The following is an 8,262-nucleotide window of genomic DNA, read 5'->3' as shown; positions in this document are numbered from 1 at the left end:
GTAGATGATTATTTAAAGAGGTTAAAACAATGTGAACGCAGTGGGGTTTGGATGCAAATGAAGACGAAGGGGAGGTGAAGAAGCCGAGGAGAATCGGTTCCCGATGGAGAAGTAAATGGGAGAAGTGGTGTGCAGGCAGTTGATTAGACGGCTAGGTAGACTAAACGAAAAGGCTATGCGGGTAGACTGATGAGTCATACCTATTCGTGTACGTGCCCATCCTGGGACCTATGCAAACAGATAAAAAAATGTGTTGTAGTTTTTTTTGAGCGTGTGAGTGGGAGACACAACATTCTCTGGTTAAGGAATACTCCCTCCGTTTAGGTGAGTATAAGTCACCTTATGAAAATCAAGTTTTCCCAAAACCTTTAGGCGTGGAGCATTAACTTCCTACTCGATCCCCTCCCAGCCTCGTTAGCTAGCGTTCTCTTCCTCTGCTGCCGCATTCTACCTTTCCATTTTTCCTCTTCTCAAGTGTGGAACGATCTGCATGCCGTCCTTGATACACCAGAACGACCACTGCATGCATCGCGGCAGAGCGTTGATTGGGCATGCACGAGAATTTGGTTCTGCTCGCAATATGGATGATACCTGAACGATGAAGTGAACAGGCATGCTAGCACGGGAGACCTATTTACGCTATACAATACTGGAGTACTCATGTACCTACTGGTAGTAGTAGTAGTAGTACAACTGTGGTACACTTGATGGTCAAAATACTATTTATCTGGCATTCACAGTGAAGTGACAACACCCTGCGCCTGACACTAGTCCAGGTGGCGTGTTCGGGTTACCAAAGTCAGCCTCACCCTGTGCACAGTGCAGTATGTCACCGCCGCTGTACAGCACATTGGCGCCTCGCCTCGTCTCCCTCTCCGCTCCCATAGCACCACTCCATCTCCATCTCCTTCTCCGTATCCATCTCACTGTGCCCCCGTGTACCGTCGCCTCACTCGCCTCCCCCAGTACCACCATTCCCTCGTTAGCCGCTCCAGCACCGACATCCTTCTCCCCCGTAAATCAAGCCCCCTTCCAAACTCCACCATGGCCGAACGTGAACCGCGCAACATCCATATGAGCCACGATTGGAGCAATTCCCCCAGTGACATCCTCGACCTCTGTTGTTCGTGTATGGATATGTTGAGCGCCCTGCGGCTGGCTGCATGCTCGAGGGACATGCACACGGCCATCGTCGAAGCGAGGCCTAAGCTTTTCAAGACACCCTGCTTGCTGCTATCTGGTCTTGCGAGATTGGCTCACCATGATACAGAGGCGTGCATGATGCCCCTCGACTTCAATCCGATCTCCATTAGCCGAAACTTCTTGCAGGTATGTAGTGGGTCGCCGCACATCATTTCCCTCGACATCGATCCGATCACCATCGCCCGAAACTTCTTGGTAGGTATGTACTGGGTCGGCATGAACTCCCACTGGATGGCTGCCTTCAGAGAAGACGGTAAAACATTGGTGCTCGTGAACTTCCAGACCTCCCATGAGATTATCCTTCCTCCGTTGGATTATATAGAGTATTACCATCGCGGTCCAAGTCATCTAGATTACTACGTCAGTTGGATGGACCTTGTTTTGCAGAAGATTGTAATCTGCCAAGTACCCACACGACATGCGAATTACGCAGACTTCAAGCTAATTGCCTTGTTCGACCGCGGACTGGCCTATCTTTACGCCGGTGCCTTCTTTAGCTGGAGACAACTCGGCTCGCAGTGGATCGTCGTCAAAGCTGATACACACTTCTGTGATGCTATTGAACACAATGGCATCATCTACGCGATCGACAAAGCAGATGGCACCACGTATTGATGGGATGGCGTGTGTAAGTTGTTTCCTCTCATGTTAATGATGACGCCATGACACTGTTTGAACTTTTTGTGATGATTGGCATATCTCTGTTTGAGCAGAATTTGAGTAGAACTATGGCAATGTATTAGAGACGCCATAAATCAGCTATATTTGGAATGAGTTAATTCATGCGATTGTGACCATGTCATTACAGCCAATTTGTACCCTGAATAATCAAACGGTTGGGAATATATGGATATTATCCTTATTTTACAGTAATCTATATACTACTACTAAATATGAGTGTGTATCAATGGCCATGTTAGTTTCCTCATTTTCATGATGTAGAAACATGCACCACATTGTTGGTTTCATCTAACCATACATTAGGGAAGTAAATGTGCATACGGAGAACTCTATATTTGGAAGTAGTGAAATCCTGCAATGCTTACCATGTGTACATACCTATATTCTCCCTTCAGCAATCAATGGCTAGAATAATATCCTCACAAAAAATTTGCCCGCAGAACACGAGTATATAACAATGCATGGTCTGTTAGTTACCTTGAAGAATTTGTTTGTGAGGACAGAACATGATTACATAACATGCATGGCATGGTAGTTTCCTGTGAAGAATCGATTGCGAGATAACATGAGTATAACCATGCATGGCACTTCTATATTTTCGAACCCAGTATACATTTCCCTGTATTTTCCTCCCAGTTCCAACAGGGACATATCAATGCTATTTCTTGCATTATCCTATTCATACTCTGAACAATGTTGATCTTACATTAACAATGCCTGTCCTTTTTGATATGATGCAGTGTCCCTACAGTTACTGCCCTTTGAAATCACACCACCTTTGCCAAAAATAGGGAAGCACAACTGGTTCCTCGCTCGATCAGACGACGGCAAAAGACCGATGATCATTCAGACACATGAGCCGGAAAAGTTATATTGCAAAAACCCCACTATATACAAGCACCGTGTAATACGTGAGTATCCGGACAGTGGCTGTTACGTCTATGAGCAGGATACCAGCTTGTTGGGGCCTTTAGGATTTTTTAGTTGGAGGCGGGTAAACAGCCTTGGTTCACACTCTCTGTTTCTCGGACTCAATTATCCGATTAACCAGGAGATCACCGTTGGCAAGGACCTTGATGGCAGAGAGGCTCTGTTTGCTATGGAAAACTGTGTCTACACGGCGAGCCCTAGGAGTTCGGGAGCAAACTCCCCTGATTGTCAATGATACAACCTGCAACCAAAAGAAGGTGAGAATGACAAAGGCATCTGGATTAACTTTGATCCTTGGATGTCTCAATTACGACATGCAGTGATGTGGTTCGAACCTTCAGGTTGATAGGTAATTGGGCTGTTGCATCAAAAGGGTGGAGTATCGGTGTCTCCGGATCACTGGTCGCTGAAGCGGGGCTGCAAATTATGATGGTGTTGGATCATCTCTTCGAATGACTTTGTTGTCTTTGCTGCTGGTTCTGGATGGGTAGTTCTTTCTTTTGTTATGCATATTCCTTGTCATTTGGTCATCCTCGTCTATGTCACTCTTACTATGTAATAGTTGCTTCTATTTAGAATGTCATTCTCGTCTGGATCACGAGAGTCTGAGCGCTGCAGATGGGTGCGTTTTGGTGGTGTAGCAAGACTTCTTATGAACTATCATGTCTTGTTGTTTATGTCAGTAGTAGTCACTAGTCAGTGTTTGAATGTTGTATATATCATTGTTTTGAACTGTTTATTGTCTCGAACTACTGGTGGGCTAAATGAGGGCATCACCATTCTCCAGTGTTCAGAGTATATCTCCTTTTTTCAAGTTATATAATTTGAGCTTAGTGTCTTTTTGATGATGTACACTTGTTTGGGCTAGTGAGGTGTCGTTGAATATGGGCCGAGTAGTAACGCAATGCCAAACAGGTCAATTATGACTCTCAGGCCGGGCTCTCAAAAGATCCTGAAAAAAGGCCGGGCTCTCCAAAAAAGAATGAATCAGGACTCTTAGGCCGACATGTGGGCGCCATGGTGTTTTCGTGCGCTTGCGCGCCGACATCATATTGGCGCGTGCTCGAAATTCATGCTACCTTTTCATCCGCAGTCTCCCGCCCCTCCCACACCTCTGGAATCTCGATTCCTACTCCAGTTCCCCCAAATCCCCCTCCTGTACTCCCTGTACTCAAGCGCACTATCATGTCGCCGGTCAACGCGGATCTCTGAGCCAGAGATCCCGAGGTCCGTCCTGCCTTCGGTCGCTGCGTGCTGTCGCTCAACAGTGGCATGGCGACGCTTGACGACCAGTTTGTCGGCAAAGTGCTGATGGTAAGCGACCGGCCTCCCGTCTCGCCGGATGACCTTGTCAAAGCTCTTGGCATTGCGCATGACATCCAAATAAGTGACTTTCTCATCGAAGTCTGTCCGCCACCGGCTGATTTCTTCGTCAGGTTCCGGACAACTTTCGACTGCAGTCGTGTGTTCGAATCTTCCCGGCGTTTGTTCTGCGATGGCGCGCTGGTGAGCTTTGATCGGTGGCACCCAGGATGGGGCTCGGTGCCCTCTGAGCTTGAGTTTTTTAACAAAGCTTACCTTCCACGGCATGTCTCAACGTGCTTGGAACAACGAGTCCATGAACGAGCTTATCAACGACCTTGGAGGTGAGCTCGTAAGTATGTTTGTTCCTCCAGACAGCTTGGCTCTGACGGTTATGGCATGGATGAAGAAGCCGTCCACTATACCGAAGGTGATTGGTGTTGATATACCGGTGCAGGAACCGGGGTTGTACTATTCGTCACCACCAAGGTCGCCGCGGACCACGTTAGGGATGTACCTGTATCGAGTGTTCGTGCATGTCGAAGAAGTGGTCAATCCATCAATCGAAGTCCTGCCGCCTCCGCTGGTGCCAGGGTCCGTCGACGACGTCCATTACAGGAGTCAACGTTAGACTTTCCCCGTGTTGCTCGGAATGATGAATGGCACAGGGCCTACTCCATCGCGCGACGGAGGCCACTGCTTCTTTGGGAGAAGAGGCAGGGCTGGCTGCTTGGATGTGCTCTAATTTGAGGTAACAACTGAATCTTGTCAGATACTAGTTAAATCCGAGCTATGGGTGTGAAGCACTGATATGCCAGTACATTTGATTGTGACCTGTTCTAATTTTGTACCTGAACTTTTTTTAGAAAGGGCTGTACGTCAACTTAATGTGCTAGGAGAACTTATTGTGTTGTCTGTCTGTTTTCTTTGCATAACATTCAAGATATTTCCCCGTCATTGATAAAGACGATGAACCCTTATGTACGACTTCGTTGGTTTCAACATAGCCCTTCCCGTAGCGATCCACTGCTTCCATCCTGATTGTGCCGCCTGCGTGAAATTTTTGTATGCAAGTTCAGTGTGCTATGATGTTCTATATGATTGTGTCAACTATATAAGTTTTTACTGAGCATCAGCAATGCATATGGCTGAAAGATGTATTTACGAGCATCGGCCGATGGGTCTCTCTCTCTCTCTCTCTCTCTCTCACACACACACACACACACACACACACACACGTACACACACAAGTGGGACCCGTTGGATTATTTATTTGCTCGTGACAGCTTTTAATTAGGTTCCATTCTAATCTAACTTTTTTCTTAGGTTATTAATTGAGCTCAGTGACTTTAAAAAGTTGTACAGAAGCCTTGTTTGGGCCTTTCCGGCGTCGCTGAATGTGGGCTGAGTAACCATGTTAGGCTGTACTGTACTACACAAGCCTTTTTTTCGCTATTTTTTCTTAAATAATAAATTTTTTATTAATTTTCATAAATATTACGCTGGGTAAATTTTTTTCAAAAATAATACACCGCCCGCCCGCTGCAGGCCGACTGGGCCTAGTCGGCCCACAGCAGGCCGATTGGATTCCAGTTGGCCTACAGCTGGCCGACTGGCCCCTGTCGGCCCACTGTGGGCCGACTGGAGCTAATTGGCTCGATGTGGGCTAATTGTTTTTGCAAAAGTTTTAATCATGTATTTAAAAAATATGTGTATTGTGACCTCCTCCGCTCGCTGTGGGCCCACTGTTGACTAAAAAATATGTTTTAAAAAGTGTTAATCATGTATTTAAAAATTGTTAAATGTGTGTATAAAAAATGTTCCTTATCTATACAATTTTTTTAATGTGTATATAAAAAATAGCTTTTTTTCAACATCAGCAATGCAATTGGGCTGACAGTTGTACACAATATCCCGGTCAACTTATTATTCTCCGCCCCGCTGGGCTGCAAACTTTCCTAAGAGGTATGCATTAGGCTTAACAAGGAAATGAACTTTAAGAAATAATAAATGAGATGTAATTATAATAATTGGACAGTTACTATGCACCAAACACGTAATTAGTTTGAAAAATATATTATTTTTGGAATTTGAAAATTTTAATTTCATTACTTGTTGCGCGCACAATATTTCGTTGGATTTTAACGTAATACAACTTTATTTTGAAATTATATTTAACCTGACTAGAAATTTCGAATACAAATATTTTGGATCCCATCAAAATGTGGGATTTTTTTTGAATTCTATTTTGAGTGGTTGTTTGAAATTATTAATCGTTGTCCTAGCTAGAAGTTGGGCTGTACTTTTAATAAACTGTAAATGGGATGTAGTAAATTCCATTAGAATTAAAAAATGGGTTGTACATTCTTACAAATTGCAAGGGCTATATGTTCTCTGCCAAATCCGAGCTGTGGGCCTACTAAGTTAACGCGTACCAAGGGCTTTGTCAACTTAGTCAATATAAACGATTCTAGTTGCAGTGATTGTACGATGTCCATCCAACGGCCGTAGTGCTTCTTCAACCTCTGATCTTCTTGCTCCAGCCGTCCAAGCAGCGCCGGTCGTGTCGCGTGCTCCTGCCTCCCGTGGCTGGCTGTGATGCCGCAGAGGCCTCACCGCCCCGTACTACTCCCACCGCTGGCCAAGCCATCCCTCTACTCACCCACACCCCCTGTTATTCTGCGGCGACGATAGCCTCACACCGCAGCTGAACCAGTGAACCCTCATACTCCTCTCCGCGCGGGCTTCCACTGCTGCATCTTCCCCGGCTCCGCGTTGTCCCCTTCCTAGGCCTCGCCGTCGTCCAGACCACCGCCCTGGTGCTCTCGGCGCGTCATGGTCAACGACCGACTTCCATCGGAAGAGTACTGTACGCGGAGAGGCTGACAGCTGGGTCCACGACAGTCGCAAGGAAGTGCCTCCTTATTACGCGCAAAATAATTATTCCTCCACCTGACAGCGGGGACCCACCGGACGGGCCACCGTATTTCACGAAAAAATGATTCGCCCCCTGACTGCTGGGACCCACGAGCTACATCTTCGCACACAAGGAAGTGCGTCCGAAAAAAAACGATTCGCCCCCTGACTGCTGGGACCCACCAGGCCCCCGACTGCTGGGACCCACCAGCTATATCTTCGCATGCAAGGAAGTGCGTCCGGGTAAAAAAAACAAAACGATTCGCCCCCTGACTGCTGGGACCGACCAGCTACATCTTCGCAGGCAAGGAAGTGATTGACTATCGGGACCCACCTGGTCGAAGCGTACGTAGCGCTGTCATTCTGGTCGCGAATGTGTACGTACATACTGGTCGATGTGGAGGCGCGCACGTGTCGTAGTAGAGGCGCGCACGTAGCATGTACACGTACATACAACGGCCAGGGTGCAAGAAAGAAAATACGGCCACGTATGTGTACATACGGGCGGGGTCTTGAACGCCTACTCGCGCATACGTACGGCGAGGGCTCGTGTACATGGCTGGGTTGGAACGGAGAAACAACGTCGTTGTCGTGTTCATGGGGAGGCAACAGAATGCGTCGTGTTCATGGGGAGGCAACGGAATGCGTCGTGTTCATCGGGAGGGCTTGGACGGAACAGGCGATGGAAACGAGGCCTGACGTACCGCAGAACGGAGGAAACGGCCTTGTGTTCGACCAGCCACATTCGAAACGGGATCCTGTTCATCGGGAGGGGTATGGCATACCGCAGAACGGAGGAAACAGACCTCCTACGGTCAAAACAGGGGTCCTGTTGATCGGGAGGGGTGTGGCGTACCGCAAAACAGAGGAAACAGACTTGTGTTGGAGCGCTACGGTCGAAACGGGGGTCCTGTTCATCGGGAGGGGTGTGGCATACTGCAAAACAGGATTCCACGGGATACTGTTCATCTCCACCGTCGACCCCCTCCAGCCTCCACGAGCTACTGTTCATCCACCGTCGACCTCCTCCAGCCTCCACCTGCGACTGTTCATCCACGGGCTCCTAGTCATCCAGCCTCCACCGCGCGCTACTCCACCGGCTACTGTTCAACCACCCCTCCACCGTCTACTATTCAACCAGCCCTCCACACCACGGGGTCCTGTTCAACCACCCCTCCACGGGCACCCCTCCACCATCTACTGTTCATCCAACCCTCCACACCACGGGGT

This window comes from Triticum dicoccoides, chromosome 3A (assembly GCF_002162155.2).
Source record: "Triticum dicoccoides isolate Atlit2015 ecotype Zavitan chromosome 3A, WEW_v2.0, whole genome shotgun sequence".
Classification (NCBI taxonomy): Eukaryota; Viridiplantae; Streptophyta; class Magnoliopsida; order Poales; family Poaceae; genus Triticum; species Triticum dicoccoides.
This window is presented reverse-complemented; position numbering follows the sequence as displayed.